Source organism: Lynx rufus, unplaced genomic scaffold (assembly GCF_022079265.1).
Source record: "Lynx rufus isolate CCGP_SWC_20201006 ecotype Redwood Valley unplaced genomic scaffold, mLynRuf1.p SCAF_2, whole genome shotgun sequence".
NCBI lineage: Eukaryota > Metazoa > Chordata > Mammalia > Carnivora > Felidae > Lynx > Lynx rufus.
The window spans coordinates 201,866,579-201,889,870 of NW_025814834.1; the positions used below are offsets into that span (position 1 = coordinate 201,866,579).

At 57.7% G+C, this 23,292-nt stretch overlaps 1 protein-coding gene across 3 annotated transcripts in view; it reads left to right on the top strand.

Annotated features, from left to right (window-relative positions):
- Window positions 1–5,849: 5,849 nt before the first annotated feature.
- Window positions 5,850–23,292, top strand: part of AHDC1 (AT-hook DNA binding motif containing 1) — a 64,367-nt gene continuing 46,924 nt past the window's right edge. The window contains exons 1-2 of one of the 3 annotated variants that reach the window (XM_047084631.1): window positions 5,850–6,045; window positions 6,278–6,375. The gene's annotated coding sequence lies outside the window, so the exon portion shown is untranslated. Of the gene's footprint in view, window positions 6,046–6,228; window positions 6,376–23,292 lie in introns of those variants that run through there. The other 2 variants (XM_047084632.1, XM_047084633.1) reach the window with 2 other exon arrangements.

Consider the following 23,292-nt stretch of genomic DNA (forward strand, 5'->3'; position numbering starts at 1 on the left):
TGATTGCGGGTTTCCACCGTTCACAAAACTCTTCAGTCGTTTACAAAACCATCTCTCGCCTCATTCACTCCCCCACCTGGCTCCTCTCCTCCGTGATGCTGTGTGGATTTTACTGGCTTAAGACTCAGAGGGCAATTTTATTTCCAAGTTCATGGTGGGGGAGGAGGACACCTAATTGACTAATGCCGGGTGTTTCACATGCATCATCTAATCTGATCCTCACCACGAGGTCGAGTGTGTTTATTCCCATTTTACAAAAGAGGAAATGAAGACTCCGAGTGGCTACAGCACTTGCCCAAGGTCATACAGCTGGATGGTAGAGTCAGGATTTGAGCCTTTTGACTTAAAATCTCATGCATCCTACTGTGTCATTCCCTGATTTCATGGGGCAGCATGGAAACGTATAATACTAACCCACAGTCAACTTCAGGGAGGGCATGGTGCAGCTAGGAGTCTGGAGTAACCCCACATATGCTGAGGATTATGTTCATAACAGAACTAAGTCATTTATTAATTTTGCAGACATTTACTGATGTCTCCTGTAGGCTGGTCTTGTCCAGGAGGCAGAACAGTAAATAATTACAACACTTAGGGGCAAGGTCAGTCTGGAGGCCAAGGGAGACTTCTTTGAGGATGTGAACGAGAAATCTGCTTGATGAAGCAGCCAGAGGGTGAGATCATGTCCCATGGAGGGAACAGCATGTGCAAAGGTTCAGAGGTATGGTAGAGCAAGGCCAAGTCAGGCAAGTGCAAGTAATTATGTATGGGAGGATTGAGGGTGCAGATGAGGCAGGCAGAAGAAGGTTGGAAGATCAGAGGCAAAAGGTAGGAGGGTCAGAAATCCAGAGGTATGGCCCCTGAGTTGTGAAGAGAAGCCAGAGCAGAAATCTGGGGGGGTGGCCAGGACTTACTGGGGGTGAGTGTATCCTCGATCCTATTGTTCCAGGACTGAGCTGAGTGGACTCACTATCTACTCCAGTAGTTCTCTCCCACGCCCTATTTTACACACACACACACACACACACACACACACACACACACACACACACCCCGCAGCGCCAGGTTTGTCCTGCAGTGATGTCCATACTCCCTCTCGTGTCCACTCTGGGTACTACACCTAGAGCTCCAGGAAACTTTCCCCTGGGATGGGGAGACTAGGTCCCTTCAGGACCTTCCCACCACAGGATGGGAAACAAATCACAGTTCTTGCTCTCAGAGAGCTCACAGTTTAATGATAGATGAATGGGACATACCCAGGCTGAAAATGGCAATAAAGAATGCATGGGAGAATAGTTAGGACTCAGTTGGACAGGGAGAGGTCTGGAAGGCTTCTCAGTGGAGGTGTTGCTTTGCCAGACACTTGAAAAAGGAGCGAAAGTTTGCTTGGCAAAGAAGAAAGAGAAGGGCATTCTAGACTCGACAGAATTAAGTGAGCTCAGAGGCAGGAAATGGGACCGTGCAGGGAGTTACAATTAGGGAGGTGTGACTAGAGTGTAAATTTTCAGGGGCATTAGTAGCTAAAGATGAAGATAGCCAGGTAGGCAGTGGTCATGTCTGCCAGGTGCTCAGGCTAGGATTCTAAGCCTTGGGCAATGGAACACCACAGGATTTTGAGCAGGGGAGTAACAAAGATTCGCTGTTCAGAATGAACCCTTTGGCGACCAATGCAGAGGAAGGAATGGGGGGGGGGGGGGTGCGGCAGGGGAAGAGCCAGAAGAGGGATATCCCTTCGGACACAAAGAACTACACCAGGTCACACTAATAGGAGACGACATAGCTTTGAGCAGGTCTGTGAACTGTACGTATCAATACATGTGATGTCACTTACAGACATGTCAGTGGGATCCCAGGCTGAGCACCCACGAACAATTCCATAGTGATGTACACTCAGACGCATAACTCAGGTACACAAGCCCAAGGGAAACCAAGGACACACATTAACCTCCAGACATAGGCTGACAGTGACACACACACACACACACACACACACACATGCACGTGCACGCAGTGTGGCTGTCAAGGACCCTACCCTGCCCCCTTCTGTGTCCCCCCCCCCCTCCCCCCAGCGTCCTTCATCACCTCCAGCAGGAACAAAGCTGACCTTTGCCCTCTGGCCTCTGGCCTCTCCTCCCACACCCCCTGCCCAGAGGGAGGAGCTGTTTGAAGTCTGGACTGCAGCTGGGGTTTCCTGTTGCCTGGAGGAATGTGGGAGGACTTGCAGGGGGTGGGGCTAGCCTAGGAGGAGGGATAATGGGGGCCTGGGGGCCTTAGTTCCCACTGTACCATGATAGGCGGGGCTTCCTGCTTCCATGGTCTCTTGGGCCCCGCTCTGAGCTGTTCCCATCCTGGGGAGGGGAAGACCAAGGCCATAATGGGCCTCTTGATCCTGGATCTGTGGCTCAGAGACTTAGAACAGTCCCTCAATCTCTCTTGGACTCAGTTTCTCCTTCTGTGGACTGGGCTGAACCACCCTCTAACAAGCCACACCTCCCTTGAGGTGAGCTCCAAGTCTGAGGCTAGGCCCAGAACTTCTGTCATCAGGGAAGGCAGTGCCCATCCCTACCCAAGGCTCATTTCACGCTGCCCTTCCCATGAGCCCCAACAACCAAGGGCCTGGCTCCAGACTGCTGTGACCTCTCATTTATTGTCGTTATTATTATCATGACTCAATCCCTCAGCATGCCCTTGTCAGTTTTCAAAGCGAATTCTTGTGCCCAGTAAATCTCCCTGGCTGTGCCGGGAAGACAGGGAAGGAATTACTCTTCCATTTTACACATGTGGTAACTGAGACTCAGAGAGGTTAAGGACACGCAAGTAGAAGCAGAAGCAGAACCAGATCTGTCTGGTTCCTATTCCCACATGGCCTCCAAACTGTCTTGCCACATGGTTTTAGCCCTAGACTCTCCCCTCTACTTCCTAGGGTCTAGGTATACCACCTACTGCGTACATTAAAACAGAAGTGGTTGTAGTGAGCTGAGCCCAGAAAGGGATGATGCAGACTCTTCCAGAACCTGGGTCCTCTTCTTCACATCTGCCTTCTTGGGGGGGGGGGAGGGAGCTTACAGCTCCCCTGCCCAGCCAGTAGTGACCATGACACTATTTCAGAGGACTGGGTAGCCCCTTTTAGACTGCCGCTACTGGAGCAGGCGTGGAGATTAGACACTAGGTGGCAGCAGCAGCCCACAGGAAGAATCAGTTTGAGTTTGTCTGGGAAGACCCCCCCCACCCCCACCCCCCCAACACCGCACGAGATTTAGAGAAGCTCCAAGAGAAACACTAGCCTCCAAATGACTGGAAAACCTGGTAATGCTCGGTTTCCAGTGATGTTCAATACCTTAGGTGCTAATAGTACCCACCCTCTCTGGGGAGGGGACAGCCTGAAGCAGCCTGGGGTGGAAGGTGCATGCTTGGAGACACAACGGAACTTCAATTCCTCTCTGCCATGGCCTGCCCAGCTGATCTTCCCCTCTGCACCTCGTCATTAAACCTCTCATGTCTTTCGCGAATTCCCCTTCATCTCAATCTACCTGGGGTTTCTCATCTCCCCTAAACCATCCGGTACTACCCCACCCAACTTCCTCCCAACACTTGATTCAGACAGGGTGGGATCTTCAGCTCTGTGGCAAAGCCTAGTGAGTAAGGATGGTGGGGGGGGGCGGCAGGTGTAAAAGAAAGGGAAACCTGAGCCTCTTCCACCCTCCCAATGCTAAAGTCGCTCCCATGGGGGACCAGCTAGAGCAAGATGCAAAAAAGCCTCATCTACTTGTGATAACTTTAGAATCAGGCTTTGGACCTGCAAAGAGCCCCTAACAACTTAAACCACTGCTTTCATTAATATCTGACCTTATAATACTTCCCATTCAATGAATAAATCTTTGAACCCAAGGCTTGCCTGCAAAGAGGAGCTGCTCCCAAATGGGGGCCTCTCCAGCTGGCCATGCCAGCCCCATGATGCCAGATCAATAGGTGCACTGTTTAGAGTCCTAGGTCTGTCTCATTGCCGTTGCCCTCCCCACCCTCCCCCATCAAAGGGCCAATAGAGAGTGGCCCCCAGAACCCCCTTCTTTTGCCCTCTGGGGGTTTCAGACTGTCCTAAAGAGGTGTAGGGAAGGTGGTGACAGGGAGCTACAGTTGGTGAAATGTCACCACCTGCCTTTGTCACACGCTGGCCATCACACGGCAGGGCCAAAGGAGGAGTCAGAAACAGGTGGGCCAAGGACAAAGGCACTGCTGGAGGAACTTCAGACATGGAGCAAGACAGACAAAGCCAGCAGACACAGGGCAAAGGAATGTCAGACACACAGATGAAATGGGACTCGCAGAGTACCAGTCAGGGCTGATGTTGGTAGATACTGAGGACAGGACAGTGATCCTGCATTATTCATTTTGGTGTCCCCTGTGAGCCCTGCATATCTCAGTTAACATGTGTTGAATTAAAGTACCGAGGGAGGATACACAGATGCTGGGAATGAAGGTCAGACAGAGACCTGGGAGTCACAACTCCCTGTCATGGCCCAGAGATTAAGAAGTGGGCTTTGGGATCAGACAATTCCTGCCTGGTCTGGCTGGGCTCTACCAGTTCCAAATGAGGGGACCCGAGCCTCACTGCTCTCATCCCTAAAGTGGAAATGGTAACAGCACCATTTCACCAGGTCCTTTTGGGACTGAAGGGTCCTGCTGTGTCCAGTAAATGGCAGCAGCAGCAGCAGCAGTTTTCCTTCCTGGGCTGTCCAGCTACTTCCCCTTGGTAACCAGGCCCAGGCAGGGCACATTCCCATCTGTGGGGATAGGCCCGGCAGGGGGCCCAGAGCTAGGGGCTGGATAACAGATGTGACCTGAAGAGGAGGTAGGTGAAAGTGCTGAACCCAGCCCCCTGGCCGCAGCAGGGGTTCTGAACTGTTGAATGCGAATCTTGCTTCCTGAAAAAACCAAAATGCTCAGTAGAATTCAGGAAGGGGGGAGGGGTGCCATTTGTTGATTATCCAGGACTTTGGTGCCCTGGCCGCCCTTGGACTTCTAGGAAAACTAGGAGGTGGAGGGGCTAAACCCAGAGCTCAGAGTTTGGGACGGGGGTCCCTGAATGAGGAGGAAGCAGTGGTGGGCTTTGAGGTTTCTGGAGCAGCCCTCCCGTCAAAAACCGTTGTGCTTTACTCAATAGGAAACCTTTTCAGAGACGAAGAACGTCCTCAGACTCAGAAAGCGAGTCCTCCCCTCTCTCTTTTCCGTCTATCATTTAATTGGGGCGCCCCAGAAAGTCGCAGGCCCTTTGGCTAATCCCTTGATTCCCTATTCGACTCATTCCATTCTCAGACCCCGCCCCTTCGCTCCCACCCGCAACCTTCGCTCGAGCCAGAGCCTCCCGCGGAGAACAAGGAACGTGGGAAACATCCCTAATCCTTGGGGAGAACCAGCACCCTTGGTAAACGAGGACGCACCCCCGCCAGAAGGGCCCGCGCGCTGTCCCCGCGGGCCCAGGGCCGCGCCGTCGGAGCAGCCGGCGCGGCCCCGCCCGCCCCGCTCGCCGAGCGGCCGGGGTGGGGACTACAAGTCCCGGCGTGCCGCGCGCGCGCTCCCCCCTGGGGTTCCGGATGGTGAGCGGCGAAGGTAAGGCGAGCTCGCAGAGGCAGCGGCGGCGGCGGCGGAGACGGAGAGAGGCAGGCAGGCAGGGCGAGGGCGAGAGACGGAGGGAGGGAGCGAGCGAGGCAGACCAGACAGACAGACAGGCGGGCGGGCGGGCGGGCGGGCAGAGCGAGCCACCCGCCAGGCTGCGCTCAGCCCCGCTCGCAGCGGAGAGAGCAGAAGGCAGGAGGAGGGAGGGGAGGAGGAGGAGGGAGGGAGAGAGGGAATCCAGCTACCACCACCCAAAGCCAGCGTCTGCTTTCTGTCCTCATTTCCTTTTCCCACCCAGCTCGGAAAGCAGAGAAAGGCAGAGAGAGCGAGAGATAGAGACAGTCAGAGAGACAGACAGACAGCCAGAGAGCGGGAGGGAGGAGGGCGGAGGAGGAGGAGCAGGAGGAGGACTACGCGGGGCGCGTTCCCTCCCAGGTTTGCAATGGGGGGGTGGGGGCGGGGGTGTCCAGGGCTGTGAGAGTGTGTGCGCGGCGGGGGGAGCGAGGGGGGCACAGAGAGCGAAGGAGTGATCGAGGTGGGGGGGGGCGCCGCGGGAGCGGGGGGCCGTGTCCAGCGGAGTTAGCGGCGGAGAATGTGAGCCGAGACGCGAGCCATGCTGTCAGCAACGGCGGGCGGCTCAGGGCTCCTCCACGACTCCTCTCCCCAGCAGCCGGGCTCCCGCGTCGCTGCCGCCGCCGGAAGACAGACGCCCCCCAAAGCCCCTCGCCTGGCTCGGACCCACGGAGCCGGCAGCCCAGCACTCCGGTGAGTGGCGCCTCCTCCCCAGCCCTAGACCCCGCTGGGGACCGGCCGGCCGGGCTCTTTTGTGCAGCGCACCGGGGGGGGGGGGGCCCGCGCCCCCTCCGCGCGCCCCGGTCCGGTCCGCGGGACCCGGTGGCTGCGGTGCCCGCGGTGCGATCGGTCTTTGTTTCCACCGGGGCCCGCGGCTCGGCTGGGCTCGGCTCGAAGCCTGGCAGGCAGCGCCGGGAAGGGGGAGGGGGAGGTGGACGAGAAGGGGGGGTGGGGAGGGGGGGTTCTCGGGTTTCCTGGCCGCCCCGCAGCTCCCCCGGCTCGGGGGCGAGGTGCGCGCCCAGCGCTGCCGCGCGCCCCCTCCTCCTTCCTCCTCCCTCGGTCTTTGGATTTAAAACTGCAATTTGCTCTCCAGCTTGCTGAGAATGTGGGGGGGGGGAATGAAGGGGGGACCGTGGGAGCGGAGAACAAGGCTGGATTTTAGGAACGGCGCTGGGAAAGGGGGAGACTGCGGAGGGAGGAGCCCCTCCCCTCCAACCCCCAAATCCCAAGGTTCCGCTGGTGCTCTGGGAGTTGAGGGGCGGGGACCTAATGACCCGGAGGGGGTGTGGGGCGGAGGAGGGATTTGGGGGTGGCCAGGGCCGGAGGGGTTGGGCCGCATGCCCGGTTACCTGGCGAACAAAGTCGGCTCACTTTTGCATAAATAAATAAATAATAGCCTATCAATGCGTTTCCTCTGGGGCTCTGATTGAATCGGGCCCCCTCTTCCCCAGGGGGTGGGGTGCTGAGTGACAGCTGTCAGCCCCCTGGGCCCGAAGCTGGGGGTGAATTGCTGAATCCCTGTGCCTTTTGGCTGAGTGCGCCTTCTCCTGCTGGGTCCTGGTCCCCGGGCAGAGCCAGAGGGGCAGGGGGCTGGCTCTGAGTCTAGGAAATAACCTTGTTTCCTGTTCTACAGGAAAAGGGACAGCAACCCAGAGTTTGGGGGCTGGGGATGAGGACTGATGAGAGCTGGAGGGGTTCCCTAGCAGCCTGACCCCCCCAGCCTCCTGCCAGGCAAAGGGGCCAGCTGAGGGAGGAAGGATGTGGGCCTTGCTGGCCGGAGGCGGGAGCTGGGGCTGTCCCTGAGGCGGGCAGCGGGCACAGAGCGGGAGGAGGGAGAGAGAAAGAGAGAGAGAGAGAAGCGGGGGCGGGAATTCTCTACCGCAGACCCTGGGGGCCAGGGCCAGATGTGGAGGGGTGGGGAGTCCCCCCTCCCTCCTAGCTTGGGGGCCCTGGGGCTGGGCTGGGAGGGGCTGAGCCTGGTGCCCTCGGTTCTGCACCAGTGCCTGACTGGCAGGGCCAGCTGAATTTGGGCCCAGGCGTCACCCTGGGAGGCAGGGCCAGGCTGCACCAGCCTGGTCCCTGAGCACAAGGAGGGACCCTTGGGGGGCCTGTGCCTGTCTGGCTGGGCAGGCGTTTCCCGCCGGACCAGTTGGTGTCAGGCGGGACTTGGCCCCAGCTCCCTGGGCAGAGCTCAGGGTGTGAGGACAAGCTTTGCCTCCGGGTCAGGGTGGCCACATTTTGTCCGCTGCTGCTGCTGCTGCTGCTGGCGGGGCGGGGGCATGTGCCCGGGCCTGGGCAGAGTCCTGCCAGGAGTATTTGGGGTGTTTCTATTGTTGGCTTGTTCCTGTTCCTTGTGGCCCCGTGTGTGTGTGTGTGTGTGTGTGTGTGTGTGTGTGTGTGTGTGTAACTGTGTGAGCTGGGGCTTTTAAGTGAAAGATTACCAGTCTGTCCATCCCCCCCCCCACCCTTGGCTTGGAGGCTGGGTTGTGGTGGTGAGCTGTGGGGGGACCCCCCAGGTGGCATGTGCACGCTGCTTGCCATCTCCTTCCTTTGAGCAGATGTATATTTATTTTTATAGCAATGGAAAATCAAACTGGATAGTAAGTTGAATTCATTTTTTTTCTCCTGCTGTGTCAATAGTTGGAATAACCCCCAGAGACTGGTGAACTTCTTGCCCCAGAGCTCTTACCCTTCAGAGGTTACAGAGATCCGTGAGGGTATGAGCTTAGGGGGACCAGTGGGCCCCAGTCCAAACCAGTGACTCTTGTTTCTCTTGGTCTGGCACTGGGGCGGGTGTGGGGTGGGCAGGTGTCGCCCCCTCCCCAAACATCCCCTCTATTCCCCAGGGTGTTGTCTGGCCTCACAGTCACCTCCTTGGTCAGTGCCTAAGCTGTGCCCAAGCCCTCGGGGACATTCTCCTGGTGGGCTCCCTCCTCCTGCCTGGGCTCCGGGCCCACGTGCTGATATTTATTTTCTGTAGTAAAATCCATTTTTAATGCCGTTACTTTTGAAATAATATAGAGAGAAACAAATGTGATGTGTTTAAGTTGCCCTCTGTGAGTTTTTAATGTGATCTATGGCTGAGGTAGTGATGGAAGGAGCTGTTGGGCTTGGAGAAATTTGGTGTCATAAAGAAAAAGAGCTTGCTGTTTATTACGGTTGCTGGGCTGGGGGGTCTGGAACAGGGTCGGGGGGCAGGGAGCCCCACACCCCCAGGTGCTCTGGATGGACAGTGCTACGTCTCAGTTTGGCAGTATGTGTGGTCCATGGTTATTTTGCATTGCTTCCCAGCCCTTGACTGGGACTTGGATGAGGGGGCTTGGGAGTTGGGGGGCTGTTTCCCCCATTCCACCTGCTTAGATCTTGGCAGGGAGGCTTCTGGACGCCCTGCTGAGCTAAGTGGAGGTGTACTGTTGGGAGGTTGGCCTTGGACCCTACAGGAGATTAAGGGATGGGATCTCCACCTGAGGTTGTGGCTATTCTGCAGGCTGGAGGGGCCAAATGTACCTGGCTGGCAACTTGTGGGAAGGGGTGGGGGTGGGGGGGTTGCTGCTGCTGTGGATTCGCAGAGCCCTAGAGGGACATTGCTGGTTCTCAGATCAGTCTAGAGCATTGACTTTGAGCCACTCCCTCCACTTGCTTCTGTTCCCAGTTGGATAGGGGCTTTCTCCAGGCAAACCTGATCTCCCTTATTTCCCTCCAAACCCCCAACGTCCCACCCCCAGGCCAACTTTTTTGTTTGTTTGTGGAATACAGAGCTCTGCGTCTCATGCCAGTCACCCTAGACCAGGGGGTGCCATGCCATGCCTTCATACCAGATGACCAGACTCTTCTGGTCTGGTTGAGTGAGGTCAAGCAGACTCACTATTATGGGATGGAGCCCAGCCCTGTCTCTGGGTCCCCTGGGTCTCTTGGGACAGCTCTGGAGAGGGTGAAGCCAGGATGGGGACTGCAGGAGGGTGGAAGGATAACATTGTTGCTAATGCCAGCATGTGCCCCCCCCCCCCGCCCCAGGGAGAGAGCTGGGGGAGGGGAGTGGGGGGAGCAGAGAGACCCGGACTGCCACATGCCAGGTGGAGAGAGGGAAAGATGGTGGCAGAAGCCAGCGATGAGGGGGTGAGAGAGCAAACAGGCAAGGAGAAGAGCCAGTATCACAGCCCCTGGAGGTGGGGCCCAGGGGACCAAGAAGGCCTAGGCACGTGCTGTTCCCGACCCTACAGCCTGAAATGATGAGGCGTTGTTTTTGGAGGAGAGACAAGCAAATGTCTCTGGGAAGAGGGAGGAGGACAGGTGGAATAGGAAGAGAGGGAAAGACTCTCACAGGAGGAGGGAGAATAGGGAGACAGGGGATTCCAGGGGTCACTTGACTAATGGTCGTGCCCAGGGCAGCGGCTCCTCTCTGCCTTTTCCAAATGTCTGGGAACAGAGCAGAGCTATTCTTTGGACCTGGGGGCGGGGCCTGAAGCAGGTACAATGCCCCACAGGTTGTGCACACACTCTAGGCCAGGAGGCACGTGGGGTTTTAAAGGCAGGGACCATTAGGGTTCTAGAGACGTCAGGGGCATCATCAGTTGGACCCCCTCCCCCAACCTTGTTTGACAGGAGAAAACCAAGTCTAGAGAAGGGAGCCATTTGCCCAGGGTCACAAATACTCAGCAGTGCCAGGCCTGGGACCTAGGCTCTTTGCACTCTACCACTCTGTAGTTAGAGAATAGGAACAGCTGCAGGGGGCCTCCTGGGTGCAGTGGGGGACTGGAGCCCGGAGAGAGGAGCAGGCGGGCACCCTTGTGGCCAGAGCCCCCCCAGGGGAGGGGGAGGCGCCGCTGCCGGGAGAGAGAGGGAGGGAGGGGAGAGAGGAGGGGAAACAGTGAGTCAGGCTTCCAAGAGCTGAGGATGAGAGAGCCAGAGCTGGGAGGGAGAGGGCAGGGAGGACTGCTCAGAAGCTCAGAGAGGGAGGGGGCCCAGCCGGGGGCAAGGAGAGCTCTAGAGGGAGGGAGCCAGCCTCTGGCCCTGGCCCAGCGGTAGGGCTATGCGGAGGGAGCAGCCAATATGGACTTTGCTTGTGGTAGGTCAGCGTCCCTTTCTTTCCCTAGGATTCCACGCCAAGGTCTCAGGAGGAATAACTGTGTTCTCCCCTCCCTTCCTCAGTTTCCCCATCCCCTGTGAGCCTGTGGGATTTGGACTATTCTTGGAGAGGGAGTAGGGGGCACAGAGCCAACTAGGAGGGTCCTGAGGGATGGATGTCACTTCTAGCTCCTGACCATGAGCTGGAGGTACTCTGGGAGCCTGTCACTGTCCCTCTTAAGTCCTCTGAGTTACCAAGTGGAGGTGTGGGGGTGCAGGCCAGGAATGCTGGGGTACACTGTGTGTGTGTGTGAGAGAGAGAGAGAGCGAGAGAGAGAGAAAGGATGAGGTGCTGGTCTGGCAATGGTAGGTGAGCTTCCCGGGGCCTCTCAGGATGGCCAGTGCCTAGACAGGATCACAGTGCCCACATGCCTAGAACCAACCTCCACTTGAGGAGGGGGAGATACTGCTATATTCCCCCTATATCCCTATGGGTCAAAGGCTCTAGAGAAGCTGGGAGGTGGGAATAACCCCTGTGGGAGCCAGTGAGAATTGCCTGTGCAGCCCTGCATGCCTAGAGCTGAGACCAGAACTAGAACCATCCCCAGGGACTGCCTGGAAGAGAGGAGGGAAGGACCCCCCCTCCCACCCAGCTGACAAGAAGCTGTGGCTCTTAGCCCCTCCTTCTCCCAAGACCTAGCACCCCCCCCCCAACCCCTCCTTCCTGGATCCCAGCATCTCTGCCATTGGCTAGAGGACAAGAAAGGTGGGCACTGAGGATCCCTCTCCTGCCTGGCCCCACTTTGGTAGAGGGGTTGGTGAAGTGAGGGTAAAGTGAGGCCCTCTGCCTCCCCCCTTACATACACATACACACACTCAGCTGCAGTGAGGCCCCGCTTTCTCTCCCCTTTCTGCTCTGGGGTCCTTGGCCTGGGAGCCCAGAGGAGGGGCTGCTTCTGCAGCTGGCTAGCCCCGAACTCCCAGCTCAGCCCAGCTGCTACTGAAGCTTCCAGAAGCTGCAGCTCTGCATCCCCTCCCCACCCCTGAGCCAGGAGAGGCCTTTGCTGACCTGGGGGAGGGTACCTTGGGAAGCGAGTGGGCACCCTTAGAAGGACTAACACAGACAACCAGACAGATGGGTGGTGGAACAGATGGACAGAGACACCCACGCACAGGCAGACGGAGAGAGACGGACAGATGGACCAGGACAGGGAGAGACGGACAGACAGAGGTGCTGGCAGAGAGAGGAGGAGTCTGAAAAATGGAAGGGCCTGGGGAGAGACAAACAGACAGAGAGACTGAGACGTGGAGACACAGAGATACCAGAAGGGAGATGAGGTGACTGAGATAGGAGGAGGAGAGACATGGGGAGAGAATGAGAGACAGGAAGAGATAAAGAAAGGGGGAAACCCAGACGGAGAGAAAGAGAGAGGGGAGAGGCGGAGAGGCTTGAGGCTACAGACCACAAACAGGGATTTGATGAGAATCTGGAAGGTGTTTTCTCCTGCTTCCCTCCCCAAACCCTTGGGCCAGCCAAGTCTCCATTCCTTCCACCCCCGGCTCAGTTTCCAGCTGCTAAAGAGGTCAGAGAGAAAGAGAGAGAACAAGAAAGAGAGAAGCACGCAGAGACCCCCTCCTCCCTGCTGTTTTTGTGGGGGAAGGAGTTGCTGGAGCAGTTTCCCCAGCTCTGACCCCTATCCCAGGGTGGACACCCCTCTTGTGTCAGAAAACATCACACTCACCACTCACTGGGTGTGCATCTCCTTGTGTAAATGCACCCCCATACTCATATGTGTACACACACGCACACACACACACACACACACACACACACACACACACACTTTGTGACATATGAATCTCACCCTTGCACTCACCCCACGTCTCAGAAACGTAACTGGGGAATTCATGCCTGTGCTTCCTTACCCATATAGGCAGTGACATACATGCCTCGTCATGGGATGTCAGGACATTGACACGCACACACATGCAGTCACACTCTCACCCATATACAGTGGCACTCATACCGGAGCAGAGGGAGGGCTCTTTCTGGAGGTGAAGATCAGTGTTCGCAGGTGTCTGGGTGGGGGGGTGGTATGCCCTCCCCGTCCTTCCCAGCTGGCAGGGTGGGGAGGCTGGCGGCCCTCTCAGCCACTGGGAGTCTTCCTAGGGAGTTGGCTGGTGGGTTGGGTGGTGTCAAAGAGCTGTCTGAAAGTTGGTCAGGGTGAGTGTGCGCACGTACACACACATGGGCACATGTGTATAGGTACAAGATGGCAAGTATCTGTTGTGTGTGTGAGAGAGGAGCGCGTGTGAGGTGGGAGATGTGGGTGCGACGGGGAGATCCAAGGTGCGTGGACTCTGTGGGTGTATGTGTGATAGCTACTTGGCAGGTATGTACATGCGCATGTATGTATATGTGACAGGTGCGAAACCTGGTTTCGCAGAGTGGGAGTGTACCTAGTGGGTGTAGGGACTTGTAGCACTTGTACGTGAGGGTACAGGGCCCTGGGGGTGAGCTACATGTATGTGAGGGTGCAGTGTTATGCAGATGTGAAGGTGCGGGGGTGTAGGGGGGTGTAGGCAGTATGCACAGGGGTAGCTGCCTGTGTGAGGCTGTGAGCTTGCAGCCAGGGCTGGAGGGCTGTTTTCCAAGGCCAGGACGCCGCTTGAACAGAGGCCATCAGCATGAACACATGCAAAGGGGCTCCAAGGCTCACAGTTGGGCACTGACCCACACAGACGCACAAGGACAGACATACCCGCCCCTGTCCTCCCTCTTCCTCTCTCCTGGCGTCAGTGGTTTTCAAAGGAGCCTCCATGAGGACTGTTTGCTGTGCAGTTCCCCCCACCCCCCAGCCTGTGCCTCTTCAAACACAGTGATGCCCTCCAGGCAGCTTTGTGGAGGCTCCTGCCTCAACCATCTGAAGGCAGATGGGTGGGTTGAGATCCGCTGCTGCCCCCCAGGGAGCGAGGAGGCGGCTCTGCTCCTCTGGCCTGGGCACAGGCTGAGACAGATGGACAACCCCCCCCCGTACCCCCACTCTGTTCTCCACACCCCCGCACAGGGTCTGGGGGTGGGCAGGCATCCCCGCCCCCAGAAGAGGGGTTCTCGCAGGCAGTTCTGAGCAGAGGTTAGGACTCTGCCCGTCATCTCCCCGGAGGGACACCTGTCCTCCTGCAGCCCCATCATGTGTCTGAGCACAGGGACCCAACTATAGCCCCCAACACCTGAATATACAGCTGCCCCTCCCTTACTCACAGCTCCAACGCCCCTGAATACACAACTGCCCCACCTATAACACGGCCCCAACACTTCCACAAACATACACCTCTCCACATAATCTACTTTTCTGACATCCAGCTGCCCCATATACACACACAGCCCCGTCATGCCCCCAAACACACAACTGCCACCCACCTCCCCACAGAGACACATAGATACAGCCCTAGCAGTGAACCCAAACCCAGGTTGTTATGATCCCCAGCGTACTCCCAAACACCCAAGACCCAACACCCACACACTTAGCAACTCCCTCTTTAAACCGGCACCTGCCCAGATCCCCCCAGAACCCTGCTGCAGCCCTAATACCTTCGGCTTCCTCAAACTCTCAGAGCAGCAACACCTCACCGGACACATACACAGACTCCTTGCAGCCCTAATGTTTCCCCCACCTGCAGCCCAGCACCTCCCCAAACACACCAATCCAATCCCTACACCTTTCCAAACACACAACTTCCCCCCACCCACATCACATATACGCACACTGCCCACTCAACACACAAGGACGCTCCTTGCAGCCACACCATTTACCTCAGACGCGCAGACATGGTTTGAGTTCTAGTATACTTCTAAACAGATGATGTCCCCCCAGCTTCTCGTACCTTCGCAGGCATGCACATACACGCATACTCCCCATAGACCCAGCACCCCAACAGGCAGTCCTCTGTATATCCCCAGTAAGCCCCAGCTCCAGTCCTTTCCTCAGCCATCCAGGGGCCCAGGGACAGCCCTACACCTCTCCAGGCACACATAGCAGCAGCTTGGTGACAGCCCATTCACCCCCCCAGGAGCCCACAAGCGGCTCTTCCCTGCCCTGTCGCATACCCCACCTCAGTTGCTCTGCAGCCCTCACTCCCAGCCCCAAACATGCCCCGCCCCCAGCACTCTCCATCACGGCTCCCCCCCCCCAACCTCTGCTCTGGGGGGCCCCCTCCCCCAGACACCCTCCCAGACAGCTTCAGTCAGCCCTGCACACACCCTTGCTCACTCTTGTGCGCTCTCCCTCCTCTGCTGTCCAGCACCCCCCTCCTCCAACTTCCCGGGGCCTCCTCTGCCTGGGGAGGCACCTCCGCCTCCCTCACTGCCCCAGGCCTTTCATTCCTGGACAGTGAGCCTGTACATCTGTTTCAAAGCTGCCCCACCCGAGACCCTGGGCTCTGGACACCTTGGCCTGGGCTTTGGGGGCTTGGGGCCTCTTTGGGGGCTCTTGGCACCTGGTCACCCTGGTCTCACAGCCAAGAACTCTGAGTACCCAGCTTTGCCCTGGATCCGGCATATATGTTGTGGGGGGGGGTGCAGGGGGATTTACCCCCAGTCTGCACAATCTCAGGTGCTTGCCAACCCCCCACCTTGGCTTACCTGAGAGGGACATTGGGCCTGGGGCTTCAGGGAGAGAGATGGGTGAGGTGTTGGCTTGACATACTCCCTGCCCCCCCCACCTTCATTGCCCCCCCCCCCAGATCTGGCTTCGGGGCTTGGTCTCCCTGGGAGTCAGTTCCGACAGTGAAGGTTACTTTACTAGATGCATGATTTTAAACGGAATCTCCACCATCTGTTCCACCCCCTAATTACAGATGCACAGAATCCGCCTCAGAGGGCAGCGTGAGGGGAGTGATTTAGAGGCTGAGCTGCTTCTGCCTGCATTAGGGCTGGGGAGACTTGGGGGGGGTGCTCTGGGTATTGCTCACAGCCCCCCCCCCCACAACATCCCATGTCTTTCCCAGGGGCCCCTCATGCCTCTTCTCTTGCTGGGGAAAGGCTCATAGAAAGTTTCCCCCGACCCCCAAGACCTGAAAGAGGAAGCAACTGCAATACTGAGGGAGGGGTCCCCAAGACATTGCCTGCGTCCCAGGCCCCAAGTCCTGGGATGCAGGCTCCATTAGAGCCTTAAAAAATTCAGTGGATCGATCTCCTGCCTGCCTCTTTGCCCTGGGGAGCCACAGACTCTGGCCTGGCCCAGCTGTCTGCCCACCCCAGGGGTAGCAGGGGATTGGTGAGGTAGAAGGGGGGGTCAGAGCAGAGGTGGGGGCAACTAGGTTCTGGCAGCAGAGGACGTGGGCAGACATGCCAAGACCCATCAGGTGTGTTTGCACGCATGTGCCCATCCGCCTTGGTGCAACTAGAAAGCCTGATTCCCAGCTTGAGCCATGCTCTGTGGGGCTGGACCAGCACTGGGGGTCGGAGGGGATGGGCCAGGGCCTGGGCCTCAGGGTTCTGAGAGGCGCTGGACTGTATACACTCTGAGGACTGGACCACCTCCGCCCATAGGTGCCAGGGACCTGGCCCCCAGCCTGCTTGGTGGTGGCAGTGGCGGGCACACTGCGGTAGACGCCGGAGCATTCACTGCGGGGAGAAAGGGAGCGAGGTTGGGCTGGAGGAATTTTAAAGATTGCTGCAGGCAGGAGGGTCTCTGGAACCCCGTGGAGCGGGCAGTCATGCAGAAGTAATCCTATCGCTGCCTGCCTGGAGGAGTGGAGGGGAGAGGGGGCAGGGAGGGAAAGGATGGAGCTGCTGCCCCTTTCCCACCTCAGCCTCTGCCCCAGCCAGCTGTGGAGGGCGCCAGGGACCCCCGGGGTCTTCCCTGAGGAGGCACCTGGTCTTCTCCATTCCACTGTGGCATGTGCCCCCTGGAGGGGCAGCGCCCCAGCTGTTGCTCAGCTCCAAGCTCCGGGTATTATAAATAATGCAGCTCAGAGGTGGGGGCCGGCTCAGCCCCCGGTCACCTTGGGTCACCCACTGTGGCGTCTCCAGCTGGCAGTCTTGTGGCAGAGCCCCTCTCCCTTCCAGCCTGCTCCTCCTCTTTTGCTGTGTGAGCTTGGGCCAGAGGCCCAGCCTCTCTGGGCCGGGGCCGTGGAAGAACCCAGAAAGCCCTGTCCTTTTGTCCCACCCCCTAGCCCTCACAGGTTAACTAGCAGCTGGCTCAGCCAATCCAGGCTGGAGATGGCTGTCCTGCTCTACAGGGGCCTTACCCATTCTGGCTCCTCCATTTTGCAGATGGAGTAACCGAGTCCAGAGAGGGAAGGATGGCCAAGGCCAGCCAGCTGATGAACCCCTCCTTCCTGCCCCATTCTGCTGTCACTCAGGCTCTTCTCAGCTTCAGCTCAGCTAAGAGCAGGGCCTGGGGGGTGGGGTGGGCGGGGGATGTTTGGGAAAGTGGTTGCGGCTGAGAGGTTGCCATGGCGATGCTGCAGGATGCCGAGCTGAAGTGGGGGTCCTACAGGGTCTCTGGGGCCCCCAGCTCCACACCCCTGTGGTCTTCTCCCCATCTTCTGTCCCCCACCCAGATGCCTGTCAGGCAGCTTCGGTGACAGGCTGGGTGGGTGACAGGTGGTGCAGGTGATGGGCTGGGTGGGTGACGAGCTGGGTGGGTGACAGGTGGTGCGGGTGCGAGGCAGGCAGGTGACAAGCTGGGTGGTGACGGGCCCTGCTGATGACAGGCAGGGGGTGTGGTTGGCGAGGATGCTGTCTCCTGGCTGGTGGCCTGTTGCAGCCCCCCACCCTCATGCGTGTGCACACACATAGACTCTGGGCGCAGAGCTTGGGGCTAAGATACTAATGAGGCTTATTACGTGTGGAGGGGCAGGTGCCCAGGCTCACTAATGAGAGGCCTTTAACAAATAGGGGAGGCAGCTGGGGGCTGCGAGGAATTTGGCTGGCCCTCCAGAGCTGAGGCCCTCGGGGTCCCAAACTGGCTGGAGGACGAGCCATCCTCCAGCCAGATTGGGACCCCTCCTCCCCTACCCTCTGACTGCTTGGGTTTATGCTAGTATTACCGCAATCATGATAGTTAGCCATTGTTCAAGCTTTTGCTACACTGCACCAAACCCTGAGGTGCATCTTCTCATTTCCACTCAACAGTTCAAGGAGGGAGGCACTGTTACGCACTTTGCAGATGAGGAAACTGAGGCTGCAAGAAGGCAAGGGACTTAAACATAGTTTCTGGCGCAGCTGGAATTTTAATTCAGGTCTTCCTGTCCCGAGACCATGCCCTTAACCACCCCATCAGTAACACTTCAGTAGAACTCTTGGTCCAGACTCAAGACCCTTTTCCAAGGCCTCAGTTTCACTCTTCTGGAAAACGGATGCCTGGTGGAGGGGTGATCACCATAAGCTTCTCAGCTGTGACTTGAACGGCTTTCAGGGATTCCTCCAGGTAGCTGCCCCATACTCACCCCATGTGGCCCAGATGTTGGACTAGAGAGAGGGCAGGGCTAAATGTTGAGGGAACTGAGCTGAAGAGGGGACACCTGGGATATGTGAGCCACTTCCTGCATTGTGCGGTGTGGAGGCTGAGGCCTGGAGAGCAGCAACCGCCCAAGGTCACACACCCAGTGAGCTGTAGGGCCCCAAGGGATCCCAGGTCTCCTGGCCTGTTGAAAGGGCGGGGCTGGGTGTGGTGCCTTGGCTGGGAGGCTACCTCCTCCTGGGCCCCACCCACCAGCCTTTGCTTCTTCCCTGGAGTCTGTGAGCCCCCAGCAACTGGGAGGGTGTAGGGGACTGTCGGCTGCCTCTTTAGGGCCATGCCCCCTCCCAATCAATCTGGGTCCCTGGTGTCAGTTGAGCCCCTCCCTTTAGAACCCATTGGGGTGGAAACTCCCTAGCAACAGCTGATCGATGGGTTAGGGCCCTGACATTGGCCTGGGGCCACAGCATGACCCTGGAGGGACCAGGCTGGGGCTGGGGGCTTGGAGGGGAATTTAAGGGAGAAGAATTAGGCTCATAAATCTTGGAGCAACTCACTTCTCCTCCTCCTCGACCTTAATCTCTTACCAAACCTGCTCTCCAGCTGCGCATCCAAGGCTGGGGGTTTAGGGAATCCACCTTCTCATTCCCCTTACCCTCCAACTGATGCTCAGCCCCTCCTGACATTGTACCCCCTATAGGGAAGAGAGTGGCAGCCACTGCTGTTGGACAAAATTAGGATCTTGTGTCTCCAGACTACTGCATTTGGCCTCTGATTCATAGGGGTAGGTAGGGCAGAGAGCTTCAGTGCCTCAGTTTCCCCAGCCTTGAGTTTGAAATCCTCTCTTGATGCCTGTCCGCTCAATCAGGAAGGAGCATTAAGTCCAAGAGGGATCTCACAGCTGCAGGACACATGGCCCTGTCCTCAGAAGCCCCAGTCTGAGATGAGAAGCACAGCCCTGGCCTTGGGAGCCCTCAAACCCAGAGGTGAGGTCTAGAACCCAGGCTGGGCCTCTGCCAAGGTTCAGGTGGGGAGTGGGTGCTGCTGAACGGCTTTCTGAAGCAAAGGCTGAGGCTAGGGGGAGGCCAGAGGAAGGGTGATGGTTCGCCTAGAGGCCTGGAGAGCCATCTTTGGTTGGGGGTTGTGGGGGGGGGGAGCCTGGAAGTGTCTGGCTTTCCCACAGGCCTGGGCAGCAGTAAGCTGAAGTTCTGGGGCCCTCCTGGCTCCCCAGGGAACCCACTGCTGCCTGGCCCTGGGGACCCAGGCGTCCTGGCGGGTGAGGGCGGGTCTCCAGCAGGCGCCCTGCCAAACCCCGCAGCCTGCTCACCAGGAATCTTGTTGCTGAGAGATGGAAAATCCCGGCCCGGCCTGCAGCTCATCCCTCCCCTCCGGGAGGAGGAGGGGCCCAAAGATTCCTTCCTGCATTCCCCCTCCCATTTGGGGCAGGGCTCTCCTTGGTAGTGGGTGGGGCTGGGGGGCCCAGGACAGGCCTCTAAGGCTCTGGGTCACATGTCCTGGAGCCCAGCCCAGCCCGCAGTGGGCACCAGGGCACTCTGGAGGCAGAATGGGCCTGGTGCGGATGAGGAGGGGTGGGGGTGGGGTACTGAAGCCAGAGGGGGCCTGGATGGGGGCTGAGCCCGGCCCCGGCCCCACGGGCTCCCCCAGGGCGGAGGGTGAAGAGTTGGTTCTCTCCTTGGACAGGAAGACGAATGATCCCATTATGGGAGCGTGATTTTATTCCACGTGTCACGGAGTCTGAGATTAACTTGCTCACCAGTCTGTGACAAACCCCTCACACCCTCACACCCAACACACACACACACACACACACACACACGCACAGAGACACACATATCCTTGGTCTTACAACGCACATCCCACAGGCACAGATAAACGTTTCCACAATACAACACACAGCACCAGTCCCACGGAGGTACAAGGAAACACTCACATCTAGACACACAGCCTCAAAAGCACAACATTCCCTCACTCACACCAAGGCCACATAGACCCACAGCTACAAACAGGCAGTCCGGGGGGACGCCGGCAGCCCTACTTGGACAGGCACAGATCAAGGACACACAGTGCCCCGTAGACACAGATACACTTAGACACACACAAACCCAGACACAGTCATGCGGACAGGCATAGACCAACAGGCACACACACTGAGACAAAGGCCCAGATACATACAGAGACAAAGACAGGCACAGACACACAGCCGGCAGTGCACACACAAGCACAGGCGTGCATACCCGGACACAGACAAAGACAAATAAATGCCCAGAGGTTTTGCTGTGGACAGATGTAAGGAGCACGCACATCTGGGCCTCCTCGGCCTCCCTGCCTGGGGACATAGTAATCTGGCGCCTGTGGCTCCGGGGAGAACTCTGAGGAATCTCTCAGAGCCCCCCACCCTGGGCCCAGGGCCAGCCCCCACCTCTGGCACAGGGCCCATGGCCGAGGCTATGGAAGCCACACCCTCAGTAGAGCTGCGACATCTCTTACCTTACCCTGCCTGTTGGACACACACAGGCACACCGTCTCCCCCTGCGCATGCTTACAGCACCCCGCCCCCCCGCCATGCCCACACAGAGTTTCTCACTCACCCCCCCCCTTAGAGGGCCCCTTCTTGCTCCTTGTCTTTCTCCGTCACCTTCCCCCCCGCCACCCCAAGCACACAGGCACGACCTCGAGCACCTACACCCACAGCCCTGTGACACACACCCTCACCTTTTCTCGCACAGACCCACACGAACCCAGCGCACAGGCTCTCTTTCACGGGCACCTTCCCCTTCCCACACAGACCCCCCCCCCAGGCCCATATACGTGCGCTCCTTGACATCCCCCACCCTCTCTCTCACAGACTCATTCACAAATGCAGCACACACACCCGCTCCCCGACATGCATCCTCGCCACTTTCTCACATGCGTGCGCGCGCGCGCACACACTTTCAGAGCCTCCCTCACACCATCGCTTTCCTTCCTCTGTCTCTCACAAACATTCCCTCTGCCAAGAGTGTAGCTCTGCCGCAGAGCAGCCCCTGACAGTATTTGTCACTGTTCTCCACCGCGTCCTTGGCCTGCCTGGCCTCAGTCCCTTCCCCTCCACCTCCAGCCCTGTACGCTGTGGCCTGGTACTCTTCTGTCATTTCTCTGTTGAGCCAACACGTATATACGGAGCGTCGTTCAACAAATGTTGATTGAGCATGGATTATTGGCTAAGCACTGGGGACACGGGGGACACAGGCCCTTCCCTCATAGAGCTCTCAGTTTTGTGACCAGTTTGTTGCTTATCTCACCTGATGAGATTTTAAGGTAACCCTGGGTCCTGTATGTTGAGGGATGTGTAGGAATTCACAAGAGGAAACATATGGGGAAGGTGTTCCACACAGAGGGAACAGCATATGCAAAGCCTGGAAATAAATCAAGGTATGGTATGGTATGGTAGGCACATGGGGTGATGTTGAGAAGAGACGCTGCATAGAAGGCAGAAGCCAGATGTCACAGAGTTTAGCTGCTGTGATCACAGATTTGGATTTTGTCTAGTGAGCCACAAGGAGTCATGGGAAGTCTTTAGCGACAAAGTAAGGTAGGAAGATACCGGAGGCAGGGAGGCTAGTCGAGAGGCTTACGTGGTACAGATGGGAGATGATGGTGGTCTGATGTAGAAGAGGCAAGTGGAATGGAAGAGGAGGCTCATTTAGGAGCAAGGACCTGTGGCATTCCCCATTCTTTCCTGCGTGACCTCAGGAAAGTCACACAACCTCTAAGCTGGGTCCATCATGCGAGAGTGGGACAGTACAGGACCTGGGCTTGTAGTAAATGTTCAATCAGTGATAGCCATTGTTGTCATTAACAGTAGGGCACGGGGACATCGGATGAAGAGCACTGAGCCCCTCCTGAGTGCTGGGTACTCTGCCAGGGCTGGGGCCCAGAGGTGAGGTGGTCTGCAGCTCTGGGTAGCCCAAGCACCTGGTAACCACGGCTCACGCAGACAAGATAGGGCTGAACGTGGGGATGCGGGAGAAGCACCCTGGAAGATTAAAGGAGGATGAGGCAGCACCCGTCAGGGCTCTGGGAGGCTCACGAAGGAGCTGGCATTGAGCCAGACCCTAAAGAGGCTGGTTGAACTTGGGCAGGCAGAGGTGGAGGGAGGGGCTTCAGATAAAGGGAACCATGTGGACAATAGCCGCATGTTGGCCTTGGGCAGGCCAAGGAGTCTAATCTGGCTGTTGTGCGGGACACAGACTGGGGAGTCTTGGGATGGGATTATGGAGGAGGGGCCAGGTGACCAGCGGCCTGGCAAAGGGCTGGTCAGCATGGGGTTGAGCCGCACTCTAGAAACCTGATTTGTTGGTGGTGACACGGAATGTGGTCATTAGAGACTGTGCTCCAGGTTCTGCTGCGAAGCCATTGGGTGACCTCAAACAAATACTGTGCCCTCCTTAGTGTCAATTTCCCCATCTGTGTGATGAGGTGATTAGTCTTGAGTAGGAGGGAATTCTGGTATCATGTCCTAGGGTTTGGTCTAGCCAACTTTGCAGGGCATCATCTGGCCTAGAATTCTGGGCCTCAGCAGTGCTTTCTTCCTGAGCATTCTGAGCAAAAAAGAAAGCAACAAAATGAGGGGTTCCCCAGAGACAGATTTGGGGCCTTCTGAGTGAGGGGCCAGGAGCTCAACATGGAAAAGAGGCATCTTTGCCAGGATCAGACTCCAAGTCCCAGAGGTAACCCAGGAGAGAAGGCCAAGGTCCCTCTTCCCTCCTGCCCTGACCCTTGTAGTGGTAGATGTGGGCCATGTGCCCAGGAGGGCACAGTGCCCAATCCCTGGCCCAAGGGGTGTCAGGACCCTTCCTGCCCACTCAGGGAGGAGCAGGGCTGGAATTCCGGAATGTGGCTCTGGGCTTGGAGTCCCCTGGGGGCGAGGAGCCAGGAGGCCCATCTGGGGGGGTGGGGTGGTGGCAGGTAAATGCCTGTGGGCTCCACCATTGATATTTGGGGTTGCCAGGAGTTGTGGTATAAGGCAGGTTCTGGTGACCCCCCAGCTGCCCTGGATCCTAGCTGCAAAGGGCCCTTT